Genomic DNA, 15484 nt, shown 5'->3' with positions numbered 1-15484 from the left:
AAGAAGATTCTACAGTAGGTGAGGAAATAAATAGGACAAAACAGAGAAACCATGAAGAAGACAGACAAGTACAACTGAGCTGAGATGTAACAGAAAACTATTCAGAAGATATAAACTACTAAAGGAGAGCCATGTGACAAATAGTCATAAAAGCCCTCAATACTTCCTGTCTGTGGTCTGTTGGAGATCTCTGCCATGAGCATTCATCATTCACGCATGTATAATTCAGGGAAGATTAAAGAAAGATCCAAAAGTGGCATAAAATATTTGTTCACCAGATGAGCTTACAACAGTATAAGCTCCTCAGTGTGCTAGTGAGTACTACAGCTCTCTAAATTAGGGGAGGAAAAAGCAGGCCTGGGGAAATTTGTGACTGAATGATAGAGGCTGATCCCACTGATTGACACTGTTTGTGGTCAATAAGCAAGACTAGCACCAGGCTGAAAACCCCTACCAAGAAAAAGATCACACAGCTAAAAACTACTAATAAATTCCAAGATGAGAAAGAAAAATTTAAGAGAGTACCTTTGGCATCCCTGCAACTATAGGTTCCACAAATGCAGAGTTTGGTGGGGATGAGTTTCTATGTAGCATGGTTGCTGTTGCGCAACTTGCCATTCTGACCTGTGGTGATACAGCTCTGCCCATCCTCAGCACAGGAAGCAGCAGATCTCTGTGCTCCAAATCCCATCAAACAGCCTAACTTGTAATAAGAATTGGCCTCAGTTTATGTACTGAAGATAAGTTGCCAGTGATGCAGAATTGTGCACAGGCTGTTCTATAAATGCGTATTAGAACAATCAATTATTTTGTATTGACACTCATTTAAATGTGGATCTCATGCCAGACCAGTATATTAGTCACTGGCATGGTGTGGTTGAAAAACGCACATAAGTACAATATTAGATTACCACATGTATTTACTGCCAAGTCAATGTAAGACAAATTGTTTGAGATGTCATATAAAGCTATTTTACTTTGGAGTGAATACCAAGTTATAAAGGTGAAAACAATGCCACAGCTATCTACCTTTTCTTAAGTACTGTTGAAGAGCAATAACTGGCTAGTAGTTGTTGTCACAGATAACTTGCTTATTTACTTACTAACCTGTTCAGAAGTTTTGAGTTCCATATTGGAAGATTCTGTCCCCTCATTTGCTGTGGCAACAAAGCTGATCTGAAATTCAGTACAAATGTGGGAATGTAAACCCCCAGTGGAAAAACTACAGGATTTAATACCTTTGGTATTGGCAATTATGTTTCAGTGTGCACTTATGAAGCACAATTAGCAGTGTTAGATGATGATAAACTGTATCAATGGGAAAGAGAAATACAGACAGGCAGTTCAGCTCTCAAGTCCATCCCTCTTTGAAGCTGCAGATACTGAATCCTTAAGTGTCCTTCCTGGAAAGCTTTGCAGTTGGTAAAGCACAGTGAAAAAGCAGTTTCCTAAAGCCATTTGAATGGCTTCTAGGTTTCTTTCATGGTGCGCTTCAACTGCAGATTTCATTCAGCCCTTTCATGATGAGCTGAATGCTTAGAGGATGAAATGTTTAATGGTGAAAAAGCAGAATTATTTTCCATAAGGATGAATGAAGCCACAAAGAAATCAAACGTCACTTACTGGAAACATTACAGTGTTGCAGAAACATCAACATCCCCAGGAGTAATTGTTCTTAGTGTTACTGAGAGTGCCTTGCAAATCACCTATAGGCCAGGACCTGCCCGTACCATTATCTAGTACATGCAGGGAGAAGAAGCACTTCATAGAATAGCAACAGAATTCATCTCTTAGGTCTTACTGCTTGGCCACGTCCCAGCGTGCTCACTCAGTGCAGATTCTGGGAATCTGGAAGTGGTATAAATGTTGCTAGCAGCAGGATGAAGGCAAAAGTCCCTAAATACATTTTTTTTTGTACTGTGGAACCCAGCATATATAAGTGACGTACAAAGTGACCGCACACTGCAGTAGCAGTGTAGCACCTCTACAAAAATACTCAGAGATCAATCTAAGGAAGACTTCACCATACTAGAAAGCACACGTAGGTAAGCAGGCAATGAGTGGCACTGCCTGGGGATATTGTAACCAGGCACTTATCTACATTCCTATACAATGGTTAAGGCAGAAACACGAATGCTTTCAGACTTTGGAGAGAAGTAGTTTCTATGCTTATTGCTACCAAAGAAAACCTGACAGATTTTGCACTTTTGCATACCAGGACCCTGCTCTTTTTTGTTGTTGTTGTTTGCTTGTTTGTTTTTCTAGGATTAGGCTCACTCTTTTGCTCAGGACTATTTTTAATATAGCTATGTTTAGTTGTTGATCATTAAAAGTTCATTTTTATCCTAGGAAAGAAGAAAAATATTGCTATATGTAAGAAATCTATGCAGTTGAATTTCATTTTTTTCAACTTTTTCAAAGTTCCTTCTGCTTCCCATTGCACTGGCAGCCAAGTACACATTGCCTAAGGTGCTGTCTCTAGTACTCAGCATATATCAAAACAGAGAAACAATAAAGCAAGCTTTTAACTCTGGCATCCAGAGAAACGGACAAGGAGCTGAACAGTGAAAAAACATTATCTGTTCACCATCTCCATAAGGGCACACATTTCCAAGGATGAAAAATGTTCTCCATTGTGGAGATGAGTTCTATTTACTCTTTCCCCCTGTTGTGCAAAACGTTCAGCCCTCAACATTCTGCTATCGGTTTGTTCTTTTAATTTAAAGCATATGCATAAGTAAAGAAGGCTCCTCCCTCCAAGTTCATTAAAATCCCAAGGTATTTGGCAAGCCCTGAAGCAAGGATTAAATGACAAATTTGCTTTTGTATCTGAGTTCTCTTGATTCAGAAATAAATCAAGCTGAACTGGCCTCCAAAATTCTCTCTCCCCCCTCAGGTCAACGCTGAGCTCTTAACAGTAGTGAGAAAGTTAAAGAGTCTTATTTTAGTGCTGATGGTATCTCCAGGTTACCTACATTGCCTTCAAATCATCCCTTTCTTTACATAAACACTGTACAAGTTACCATTGCTTGATAATTAGAAGTACTGAAGGAAGTTCAAAGAGCTGCCAATACACTAGCAGTATTTGACTTCTATTGAGTGCATCACCTTCCTATTGCTTATTGTTATTAAACTTGATTGTTTACTTGTTTAAAACTAACAATACTCCTTAATGCTTAAGAGGGTCATTTCACAGAATTACAACAGAATTAGATGCGATTACATTACACAGAATCACATCTCTACATGATCAAGAGATCAAGTCCAACACCCCTCCAAAGTAGATTTCCTACAATTTATAAGTAGATATCCAGGTGGGTATTCAATATATCTATAGAAGGAGACTCCTAAACTTCTCTGGGAAACCTGCTCCAGTGCCCCATCACCCTTGCTATAAAGAAGTTTTTCCACATGTTTGTATGGAATTTCCTATATTCAAGTTTTAGGCTGTTGCTTCTTGTCCTATCACTCCACACCCTTGAGAAGAGCCTGGTCTCAGCCATTTGCCTCCCACCTCCCTTTAAATATTTATATACATTTATCAGATACCCCTCTCCACCTTCTTTTCCCGAGGCTGAACAGACCCAGGTTATTCAGTCTTTCCTCATATAGGAGATGCTCCAGACCCTTTATCATCTGTCATCCTCTGCTGGACTCCTTGTAAGAGATCCCTGTCTTTTTTGAAATGGGGAACCCAGAACTGGACACCGTATCCTAAATGTGTCCTCTCTAGAGCAGAGTAGAGGGATAGAATCACATTCCCTCATCCTGCTAGCCACATTCTTTTTAACACAGCCCAGGATACCACTGCCCTTCTTGGCCACGAGGATGCACTGTTGGCTCGTAGCCAATGTGCTGCCCACCGGGACACCCAGGTCCTTCTCTGCAGAGCTCAATTAATCAGTGTTTGCAGCTGAAAAAGCACAGCTTATAGCTGGTCAAAACACATTCTGGACTCCCCAGTTTCTTATTCTCTCAGCTGATAAAGCTCTGGTTTACACGTTTTCTAAGATTTCTGCTTAAATCACCCAAAGCAGACTATGTACGAAAACAACAACAAAAAACACTATCATCCACCCAGATGCTTTGCTCACTCCTCTGCAGTTGAATCTACTTCACAGGTCTGACTTTTCACACAGGTGCAGTCATGCCAGTATAATTGAGAAATGCAGATAAAGTGTTAAATCACGAGGATGCTAGGGAAGAGCAAGATCTCCTGGTTTGTCCAGTGCAACATGCAATAGGTGTGCACTAGTAATTGTCAACATTTATATTCTGATTTCCTTCACAAACTTGCAGGTCAGCATGTTCCAGGAGCTTACTGCTCTGAAAATATTATGAAACAAAACTGATTCATCCACCCTCAGGCACTCTCCCTTGACAGAATGGGAATAATTCAAGGACTTTAAAAGTGTGTGTTTAGTCACTCCTCTAGGACCTGGTCTGAACCCATCACCAGACATTTTCAAGTCATTTCATCACCAGTTTATTTGATTCAAAAAAGGACTGATATTGACAATGGTTTTAGTCTTTACCTTCCCAGGCTGTCTTTTTGTAACTGTTAATATTCAGGAGGTGCATTGGCAAATACATATTTGATTTAGAACTGACATAATCAACATGAGTGTGACAGTGCTGTATCTAAAGCACTATTCGAAGTATATGCTTAGACTAGCTGAAAGATAGAATTCAGTGGAGAATAAATAAGAAATGTGGAAAATCAATAGTGCATCTGATCAAATGTAGTAACACCAAATTAACCTTTTACCATTTTCAGAGCAGTAAGTTTATCAGAGATCAGCAATGGGTGTTTTTTACAGAATTCTGGGAGATTTAGCTCAAATTCAATATGATCCCAATTTTACTCAGCATAGTAATCTCATCAAGAGCCTTTTCTCCCATCTCAATCCTTAACACTGATAAGGAAATAAAGAGCAGACAGAAAAACAAACATAGTATCTTACTAACTCTTATTCCAAGCATAATGTCTTGATACAAGAAAAACACTCTTTGAGAAGATTCTGATTTTTTTTTTTTTTTTTAATTATCCCTTTTAGGGTGTGATAGAAAGCAAACACATCCATACATCTTAAGATTTTAATCTGCATTGCCAGGAAAACAAGATTTCGTGAAGCTTGTTATCATAGAAACATTAAGGTTGGAAAAGAGCACTAAGACCACAAAGTCCAACACCAACCCATCCACACCCATGCTCACCTAACCATGTCCCTCAGTGTCACATTCACCCTTTTCTTGAACATTTCCCGGGACAGTGACTTTAGCACTTCCCTGCACAGTCTCTGCCATTGCCTCATCACTCCTTCTGAGAAGAAATTCTTCCTAATATCCAAAGTGAACCTCCCCAGCTCAACTTGAGGCCGCTACCTCTCATCCTATTGCTGTTAGCTGGGAGAAAAGGCCAGCCCTCATTTCACCACAACCTCCCTTCAGGCAGTTGTAGAGAACAATGTCTCCCCTGAGACTCCTCTTTTCCAGACTGAACAATTCCAGTTCCCACAGTTGTGAGAGAACTTGTGTTCCAAACCCTTCACAGGGCTTCACAGCCCTTCATTATGCTTTAGAAGAACCCCAAACAGTCAGCTTTTCACAAATTTAATATCTGAAATACCACACAGACTCTCAGATTACCTTCCCTGATGTGTAAGGAGATGTGTGCCTGCAAGGTTGTGGCTATAATAAGTTGCGGGAAAGAGTAATCTCAGACACTTCTCTTTTAAGGAAGTAGTGCCTTTCTCAGGATATTTTCTGATAGCAAGAAGAACCCCTGTGACAGCCATTAAGCACTGCATACCAAGGGAGTAGAGCTAAGTGCCAAAAGAGGTTCATTTACAATATAAATTGCTTATTTGTAAGCAAACAAGGCACATTCACAGTTTAAGCAACTGCTTTGGAATACAAACTAAAGCGAACTCATAAAGTTGTCGGCACCCTGTAAAATAGAGCTCTGTAATGCTATTGAGCTGTGAGTATAAACCATGTAGGAACTTCGGCCCTGGAATGCATTACATATGCATATAAGTATCTGCCTTAAGGTACAACAGAAATTTAATGGCAAAAGTGAGTAGACAGCTGTATATTTTTTGAGAAAAAACACTGAAGGTCAAAAAGAAACACAACTGGAATGAAAGTGGGAAGAAAACAAGGAGATCACAGTAACAGAAAACAGTAGGTTAGAAGACAGCCCTGGAACATCAGAAACACAATATCTGAATGCAAATGAACCCATGGTTTATGTAATTTGAGTTCACATTGAAGAATGAGTTTACAGTGATTTCAATCTCTTAAAGACTGTAATTCTTCACCTGCAGGAAGGATACACCTTGAATAGCAAGGTTGGTAAAAGATTGCGCACAGAATTTGAAACAAAACAGCCAGTTTGTGTTATAATCTCCTGCCTTATTTCTGGCAGAGAAATAAGGAAGCTCATTGGCTTTGCATCATCAGGGTCATGATGATATCCATTTACCAAAAGGGAAGAAGGGAGAAGACAAATCCAAGATAGACATTCCCATACCAAGTGCTGACTCCTTACTCAGGTGTGACACTTAAAGGTTTATGTTCATTCCAAAACATTAGTGGCATCTAAAAGAAGAATCCTTTCTCTTAGGATACCAAGATACTTCTAATCCACCATGGTGAGGGGCAAGATTAAGCACAAGAATTGAAGACTGTAAATTATTTCTGCAAGTAGGGAACATCACTTCAGACTGGGCAAATGTTTTCCGTATTTCTGCTACTACAAGCACAATACCTCCACATGGTTTTCTACACTATTTTGTAAAAAGTGCTTCAATTAGGAGACAAATTTTATTTGGTCCATTCATATTGCCAGGATGCTCAGGAGAAGAGTAAAGAGTGCCATGCAACACACAACAATTTAAACTTGGAACAAAGCATTAGCTCTAGGGATATATGTGCTCAAGGGCAGTGTTAAGGAAAATTCTGAGCTGTGCAGTAATCACCATCAAAATTAGACTCAAAGAAGGGGAACTTTAGCTTTTCTACCTGTAGAATTAGTTATAGAGGACCAAAGACTGACTTGGAGCATTAAATCTTGTCTCCTAACATTCAGTACAAGTAACACCACTTAACTCCTTTCCAAAACTGTTCTACTTTCATATCAGACCTGTACCTGGCTCTGGCAGATCCTGCTTCCACTTCTTTCTAAATGGATTCAGAATGGCTCTGAGACCCAAGATTCCTTCTTAAGTTCAAGTGGAAAGCCTAGCTTTGAATCTAGACCTTAGAAAATGCCAGCATACTGAAACTCTACATAGCTGCAACAGAAGACAGTCAGTATGCCAACTTTTACAAAACCACTTCATTTAAATTGGTCATAAGACTCTTAATTCATACTGCAGAAATAAAAAGAAATTGTAAAGAAGCTACTCAGGACAGAACTGAAGACAACGTAGGAAAAGTTTGAAACAGTCTTTTCTTCAAGGCAAGACTCTGGATCTTCAGTTCAGTGGGTGCTGAAAGCAACCATTGCTCTCCTTCTGCACCTGCTCATCCAACTATCTCTCAATAACGTAAAAATCTCCTGACCGTGATGTTCTTGTTCCTAATGCATTTAAGAAAGCTTAATATAATTTGGTGACTTGTTCCTCATATTTCTCTTTGCCCTTTCTGCTTCCATTCTGAAGTATTATTGCATTAGAAAAAAAAACCAACTGTGAGATCTTCACCACAGGATGAAACAAGAACAGGAAGATAAAATATTGCTCATTAAAGAAAATATCAGATGTTTCTGCAGAGAACCTAGCTGATGTATTTTTTTCTTCTCACGTATTTTTCCCTGTTCTTTCTTTTTTTTTTTTTTTTCTTTTTAAAGCTCCACTACTCATGCCATAGGTTTTTTTCTTCTCTTAAGATCACCTTTTTCTCATTTCTGCTTCCTACACCAAACACAACTAAAGCAGTCTGAACACTAACCTAACTGCTGAGGAGCAAGGGGATTAGCAAGGTGAGATTTATCTTGCCTTCTTCAAAGATTTTTTTCTTCTGAATGTTGCAGCCCAGGGGCATGGCATGTTGTTTCACAGCCATCCTGTGGACTGTGCTGTGCTCAAAGTAACACTCTTCTGCATGGTATACTGAGAAGCCCAGCTTTTTGGGTACAAGAAACCCTTATTTCACATCTTGTTGTTGTCTCAACTAAGGCATTTCCTAACAAAATCTTAATTCTATTGCCTGGAAAATATCTTCATCCACTTCAACCAAATGGGAGTTCTCACGACACCTTTGAGAACTCTGAAGATGCTCTAACTACAATGTAATCTCCTTCTTCCATTACTAAAGAGTTTTTTAATAAAGAAAACTACTCCCATCTCTGACTGGCATTTAAAATCTTACCCAGAAAGCTTCAGTTAGTAGGCTGTCATATTGTCTACATTCCTGTGACTTCATGGAAACCTTTAAACACTAATGTCCACCAATAGTGGAGCATCAACCATGCAACATCCCATCAACATCCAATAAGTTCTGCCATATTTGTTGTGGAAATCTGCAAGTTTTCAACAAAATTATTTCTCCAGTAATCTCACAAGATATTAGTATCTAATTTCAAGAGCAAATACTACAGATCTGACATTTTGTTCCAAGATTGAAGTCTAAGGATTTTTTTTTTTTTTTTTCCCTTTTTATACTTTTCAAGGGGAGATTATATTCACTAAAGTTTAATCAGTTATTCTGCTAGTTCTTAATTGCATACAGCCTCAGTAGTTTTTCCAAGATCACATTCTCCATGAGGCTTGTGATGGTCTTGTAGAACAGATATGACAACACTAAAAGCAAAGCAACAGCCATAGATGAACCAAAACCTCTTACTGTTAACTGGGCATGAATAATGCACCAGAAGGTGGTAAATGCACAGAGGTCACCAGTGTCTGAATGGTATTTCTTGGTATGTGATTCATTTTACTTTGTTGCATAGGACTGCGGGAACATTTCACTTCTCAGGTCCATTGGGAAAGCAGAGGTCAAGTAAAGTGAGAGAGGTGGAGTGAGGAATGCTTTATATTTTTTGTGTAATAAAAACATGGAAAATCCATGCAGGACTAGCCTACCTATTTCTACTGCAATTTCAGATTCCAGAAAAGTTTTTACCTTCATAAATATTTAGTTTAGATTGTACAAGATTCACTTTGGTACAGAAAACAATCGCTGACTATGTGTGTGATTCATAAATCCTATGCATCCAACCCTTGAAACACCTGTCCTGCGCGGTATACAAGAACAAACTCCCTGCACAGGAAGAAGCCGCACAGACCGCTGCTAAGTGAAAGGATGGCATATGCTATTCATTCTCTTCAATCTCCTCTTCAGAAGACCGGGAAAACAAACAAAAAGTAAATGTTTCAGAGAATTTTTAATTATTCAGATTGTTCAGATCTTCTTGGGTGTTGACAAAGACAACATAAGAAGAATATTCATATTCTTAGTAATGTTTTTAGAGTCTGATCCTGCTGAGGATCTCGCAGCAAATACAATCGCCCAGCAGAGGCAGTAGTGATTGGAAACCTATTCTGTGATTTTGCATCAAGTATCCTTAGTTGTGTTTTTACATGTGCAGCTCAGCAGGTCTCTTTACAACCAGGCGTGCATAGCCTCTCAATTAGTGCCATGTAAAAATGCCCTCATATTTATCTGTACTCCAAAGAGGAAGGAAAGTCTACATTCAGTCTACATTTGTCTCAAAAAACAGTGATGTCGCTAGCAATATTTTACTTTACAATTAAGGCAAAGACGGAATAATCATACAGTTGGTTACCAAGGCCCAGCCAGCAAGCAGACACTTTCTAAGTGACCACAACTGTATTATGTTCCATTGAGAAGTCATACCCATATTTTCAGGAAAGTAGTTGTAAAGGAGATGAAAAAGAATATTTGTAATGAACAAGCCAGCCTTTCCAGCTAGAGATCAAAGCTAACAGTGAATCAGCATTCATTTCATCAGGTCCCTGGAGCAGATTTCCCCCTGCTCTGCTCACAGCATACCAAAACCTTCTATGTGAGCTGAAGCCATTTCGCCTTTCACCAACATGATTAGCAATCCAGAGTAGAAACAAAATGAGCTGGATTTTACTTAATGGAGAGGGAATCTCTAAGACCGTCAGAATACAGGAAATACCTATTTCAACATTCTAGCATCAACAGTTACCTGAGGTATCTGAAAAACCTTTCAATTAGGGGAGTCTCATTAGCATGACAACTTAATTCTGCTTCAGGTAGAAGCTTTCACAGCTGAATTAGAAAACCTACAACATTCTTATCTCAACACTGTATCTGAGAGCGCTCACAGTGATGGGAGCAGCAATTCTACCCACTAAGAAAAAAAACCAGCTACTTAGTCCATATCTGAACCTTTCACTAACATAAGTAACTTGTAGACATATACGTATTAATGCACATCTATGCGCACAGACCTCTTAGCTTTAACTGTTGTTCAAATATGTATTACAGGTGTGCACTGTTTTGGTCATGAGATGGTTAAACCTGTAATAGGCAGCCACTTGGGAAGTGTGGACATACATTCCTTTTCCATTTCCAAATGGGATTACAAGCTCTCTTTTTCTTTAAATAATTAAGACTCAATAGTCAGGTAATAAGATGAGAAGGCAGTCAATGAGAATTTTCCAGTGTAACTGTAAATCTCATAAAACTGATCTTGATTGTGCTTATTTCTACAGGAAAAAAAAAAAAAAAGGCACTATCAAGTAGACAGCATAATAATATATGCAGAGAAGTTTAAACAAGTGTGCTTCCCTTCCTCATAAAAATAAAAATGGGAGGGGAAGGAACAAGCAGAAAAAACATAAGAAAGTTTACAGGAGACCTGAAATGTTAAGATACCAATATCCTTTTAACGCTATGGTTTCAGACAGTAGTTCATCCTGTGTTTACGGACACTGCAGCTTACAGGCCCTATATATCTTCAGCCTTCTTACACTTTATGTTCTCTCTTTGCAAATGCTTCTAAAAAGAAAGACCATATTGAGAGACATAGAATGGTCTCAGAGCTGAGTGCTCAGGAGAAATGGTGCAAAGCATCTAAACCAAGAACATTCCCGGAAGTCTCCACAGCAAAGCTTCCCAGAATTCAGATGTTCTATAAGAAATTAATGAAAACAGAACCTTTGTCCCATCCAGGACAGAGGAAAGGGAACAAAAGGTCCTCTTAAACTTTATTTTGTGGTATGGACACATACGCAAGCACAAGGAAGGGCAAGGCTGGCGCAAATCTGTCATTCTGCCTCCGGCAGAGGCACAAGAGGTATCAAACAGTGGCATGAATACTGATCACCTAAACTGAAGTAAAAGTGAGGACAAAGGAATGAACAACTTGGAGTAAAGACAGGGATAACAAATTGTGAAGCAGATGGGCACATAGCACTCTGTAAAGAAGCAGAGTAACACTCACTTACTGAGCCCAATTCTTCCTGCATTTTTTGCCTGAACCCCAGTGCAGCAGCATAGACTTGTGCCAAGAGCATCCCTTATTTGAAGCGCTTAACAGCAAATCAAATAAAAACTGTCAGATATCAGAGACTTGTAACCCTGTTGGCTGATGCTTCATTGTTGTTTTCTTTTCCTCAAGACTTTAATTATTTGCTAATTCCTCCCGGGAAATCTGTGTCCTAGTTTTCTAAAGAAACATAGGACTTCATAATTACATAAAACTGACTACTTCACAGTTAAAGAAACAAACCTTGCGAAAAAAAAGTCTGTGAGCTGAAAATGGTAAACAAGTAGAAGCTAACGGCATAAAGATTAAAAAGACGGATTTATTATTCAGAACATTAATAAAAATGAATGCAAAATAAAATGTAAAATGCATTTACATCATGTTAGGTTCACTGTAATTTTACTTTGATTTTGAAATGTGCTGTACTCCTTGGATCAGGAGACAGCACATTTCTCCATGATGTGGATTTTCATTTAAGTTGGTCTGCTTTCATATTCTACAGACTTAAAAAAAACCAAAACAATCTGATTAAAGTTTGTGAACTACAATGTTTGCAAACTGCTTTAAAATGCAAGCATTGCCATCTGTTACACAAAGGTCCCTTTCCATTGCCCACTTTATGGTTGAAGTAACAGAAGGACATACTACAAGCTCAAGAACTTAGCACCTGGTTCACTTGCTGGCCAAGCACCCTAACAAACAGCAAAGCACTGGTTAAACTGATCTGCCAAGCAAAGTCCCCAATGTTTTATCTTGGCCTTTAGTACCACTTTGTTACTTCACCAAGAGTAGGTGGAGGGAGAAGTCTGTTCCTGGCTGTTTTACTCCTGCATTTATTTTGAGGGCATTCTTCAGCCAACATTTGCTTCAGGTTTACTTCAGATTCCCCACTATTGCCTAATACCTGTAATTTTAGTATGGGAAAGATGACTTCGGATGTCACTCATCTTTAACGTATTTCCTTGTCATCTCACATGACTCAAAGACAGACTATAAAGAGATACGCAGTTCCAAAATGCAAATCTACTTCTGTCCTAAATCAGGAAGAGACAAAACACTGGGCTAAGGTGGCTGATACTCAATGGCCAGTTGTAGTGTGTGTATAAAGAATCAGCTTGTGATACACCTTGGCAGATTCCTTGTAGAACCACTAATCAGGGTATGACTCTGACCAATGTATTATTCATTAAATGCCTTTGTTTTTAAGAATAAGCACATGCTTAATTTACCTCAGGCTATGCAATTAAAATTCCCCAACATATTTTTGTGCTTCAGAGCAGCTGCATGATATCTTCAGCAAGATCATTCCAAAATGCCTCCCCAGCATCTAGACAGGCACATATGAAACCAGCTTTATTTACACAAGGTAACTTCTACAGTGTTACCATAAGAGGGACTGAAAGTAGAAAGAAGCTTTAAGGAAATTTAATTTTGATAGTGCTGTCTTACTGGCAAAGTGATGGGACAGCTTTAAAAAAGAAAAAGCAGCACAATTAAGAACTAACTATACACAGAGTTGGTTTAAAGAACGAACTCAAAAACAATCATAAAAGTTCATGCTGAATAAGACAGAACTACTTGTTATAAGGAGAGTATCATGAAGCGCCAGTCACTTTTCAAGCAAGAAGTGCTGATTACTCAAAGTCTAAAGCAGCATTTTTTTGGCCTCGCAACATACAAATTTACTTTCTGACACTGTAAAGTTAACAGCTCAGGAGAGGACAGACTACAGATTGGTTCACAGCTGTACTTTCAAGCAGAAAACCAGAGGAAGCCCTGTTAGATATCAATCCAAATTAGTTAAATTAAACCATAAAACAAAACCATTACCTAATGAAAGTCTTTCAGACAGGCTGTAGCTGAGCTTTCAGAAATGTAACCATTCTTGACCTTAGATAAGAGACACCAAAATGACTCTTCCTACTCTTGGATAAGAACCACTTCATCAAGGTAGTTGAAGACATATGGAGGTGGACAGGACTGAAGGCAAATGACATTAAGAGTGCTGTGATCTCACTTTAAAGAAAACCACCCCACAGCCCCCAGATGCACATGCACAACCCCGAGAGTCACATGGATCACGCTGCGGGTAGCTCCAGTTGTATGTTTTAAAATGCACAGCATAGGTAGAAGACAAGTTTGACCTTGGGACTTCTCAAGTACAGCAAAGTAAGAAGTAGGATAATTATGCTTGTGTTAGGATATACATTTTCCTTCATTTTGGCATGGTCAGATTTAAGCCAGTCCAAGCAAAGGTGACTACAGACTGAGAAAATTAAACTCATGGGCCACAGAATATACAAAAGCAGTCCACATCAACATCGTAGTCAGATTTGTTTAGCATCCTACATGTGAGTTGCCTTATAGCAAAACTGCCAGAACAACAAGAAAATACTATCATTTTGAAGAAAAAACATGCAATTTTCTGCTCAGTTTACATGGAAAGAGATAAGACAACATCAGGGATGCCTTAGCCCATTTCTTTTTGCTTAACCAATCGTGTAGGCAGGATAGCATCAGTACCTGTGATAGATAGGAGCAAAGTAGAAAAAAAGCCCCACATCTTGCTGATTCATAATAGCAAAACCTGTCTTAGCTGTGCATTAATGGATAAAAGCCTCTCCCGTTTACTTCTGAACTTCGGATTTCCATTAAAGAATAACACCTAAAAGACCCAAATTCTGCCTAGGAGTAGTAAAAGGTAGACAAAGAGAAGAGAATGCAGTGTAATACTTCAGGAAGAAAAAGGCAAAAACACTTGCTTTTATGGTAACAATTGTTACCATTCAATATGTTGGTAACATTCATTTTTGTGAGAAATGACAATATTCCATTCTGTATTTCTCTGTTCTTGAGCCAGGAGAGTGCACAGGAGACCAAAGACAATAAACACCTGAAATTTTGACTTCTGAATGTTTTCCATCTTCTAAGAAGAAACACTACATTTCAAGGTTTAGACTAAGCATTCTCCAGACCCACAAAGTTACTAAAAATATCTCATGACTTTTAGAGCACAAGATACCCATTTTCTTCCTATTTCTCCCTTTATGCTCCGGTATAGTCATGTGTCTACAGAAGATGCAGGGTGTCTGGATTTTCAGACTTAGGGGATAGGCACACAAAATTCAAAGATGTTACTGACCATTCACCTAAAGCCTAGGCCTACCCAGTCTATGTGAACAAAATCCTTTTCCTCTTATCCCTCACATCCTTGATTCCTCACCCCTCCTCTGGAGCTGGCCCTGGCATCTCTGCAGAGAAGACAGCTTGTGAGTTTGCACGTACACAACAACCTCTAGTGATCAAACAGGTAACTACAGATTATACAGGCAACAGTAACTTAGTAGCCAGAGTGCGGGATCTCTTGCTCATCATGAAAAAACACTGGGACAACGTCTGTGAGAAAATCCAAAGCATTCATAACATCTAGGATGGGCAACAAGCATTGACAGCACTCACAGTAAAACTCTTGTAAACTGAGCACTTAAAAAAAACCATTCATTGAATAAGAGAACCAAAAGCAGATATATTTTATGTATAAGTAGACCATTAAATCCAGGACATCCTGTTTCTTCTGAAGGAACAAGAGCCTGAAAACTCACTGCCCTCTCCTAAAGAGATTTTGCTTTCCCCCAGCAGGACAATAGCAGAAGAGTTGAAAAGCAGTAAGGCCAGGAAGCACTTTATTACTTCTTAGGAGACAGAATAACATGAGCAGATTTCTAAATAAATCCTTACTGGATGCAGGGAACAAACAAGAATTCCAGCTCACTTCATTTAAGTGCCTAGTGAGAAAATACACTGTCCAGGGAACATGGCTCCAAAGTTCTATCAAAGGTGATGCAAAGAACTTGTGACAGAACTTCTATTAACTGTTCACTAACAGCTTAATCTCCAGATTAATAGACAAATCTTATCTATACCTCAGCTTTTGTACCAATTATTCCAATCTGTTTACACAGACTGTAAGAAAAACAGCAAATAACATCCATACAC

General features: G+C 38.9%; 1 long non-coding RNA gene across 8 annotated transcripts in view; it reads right to left on the bottom strand.

Annotated features, from left to right (window-relative positions):
• The window catches only part of LOC116231132 (uncharacterized), a 246572-nt gene that overhangs the window by 132028 nt on the left and 99060 nt on the right, over positions 1 to 15484 (bottom strand). The window contains exon 3 of one of the 8 annotated variants that reach the window (XR_016465993.1): positions 1108 to 1176. The exons of the other annotated variants lie outside the window; for them this stretch is intronic. This is a non-coding gene — a long non-coding RNA (uncharacterized LOC116231132). The remainder of the gene's footprint in view (positions 1 to 1107; positions 1177 to 15484) is intronic. 8 annotated transcript variants of the gene reach the window in all.

This window comes from Phasianus colchicus, chromosome 4 (genome assembly GCF_987193195.1).
Source record: "Phasianus colchicus chromosome 4, bPhaCol1.hap1.1, whole genome shotgun sequence".
NCBI classification, from domain to species: domain Eukaryota; kingdom Metazoa; phylum Chordata; class Aves; order Galliformes; family Phasianidae; genus Phasianus; species Phasianus colchicus.
Note: the sequence above shows the minus strand (reverse complement) of the source record. Positions and strands in the feature narration are given on the sequence as shown.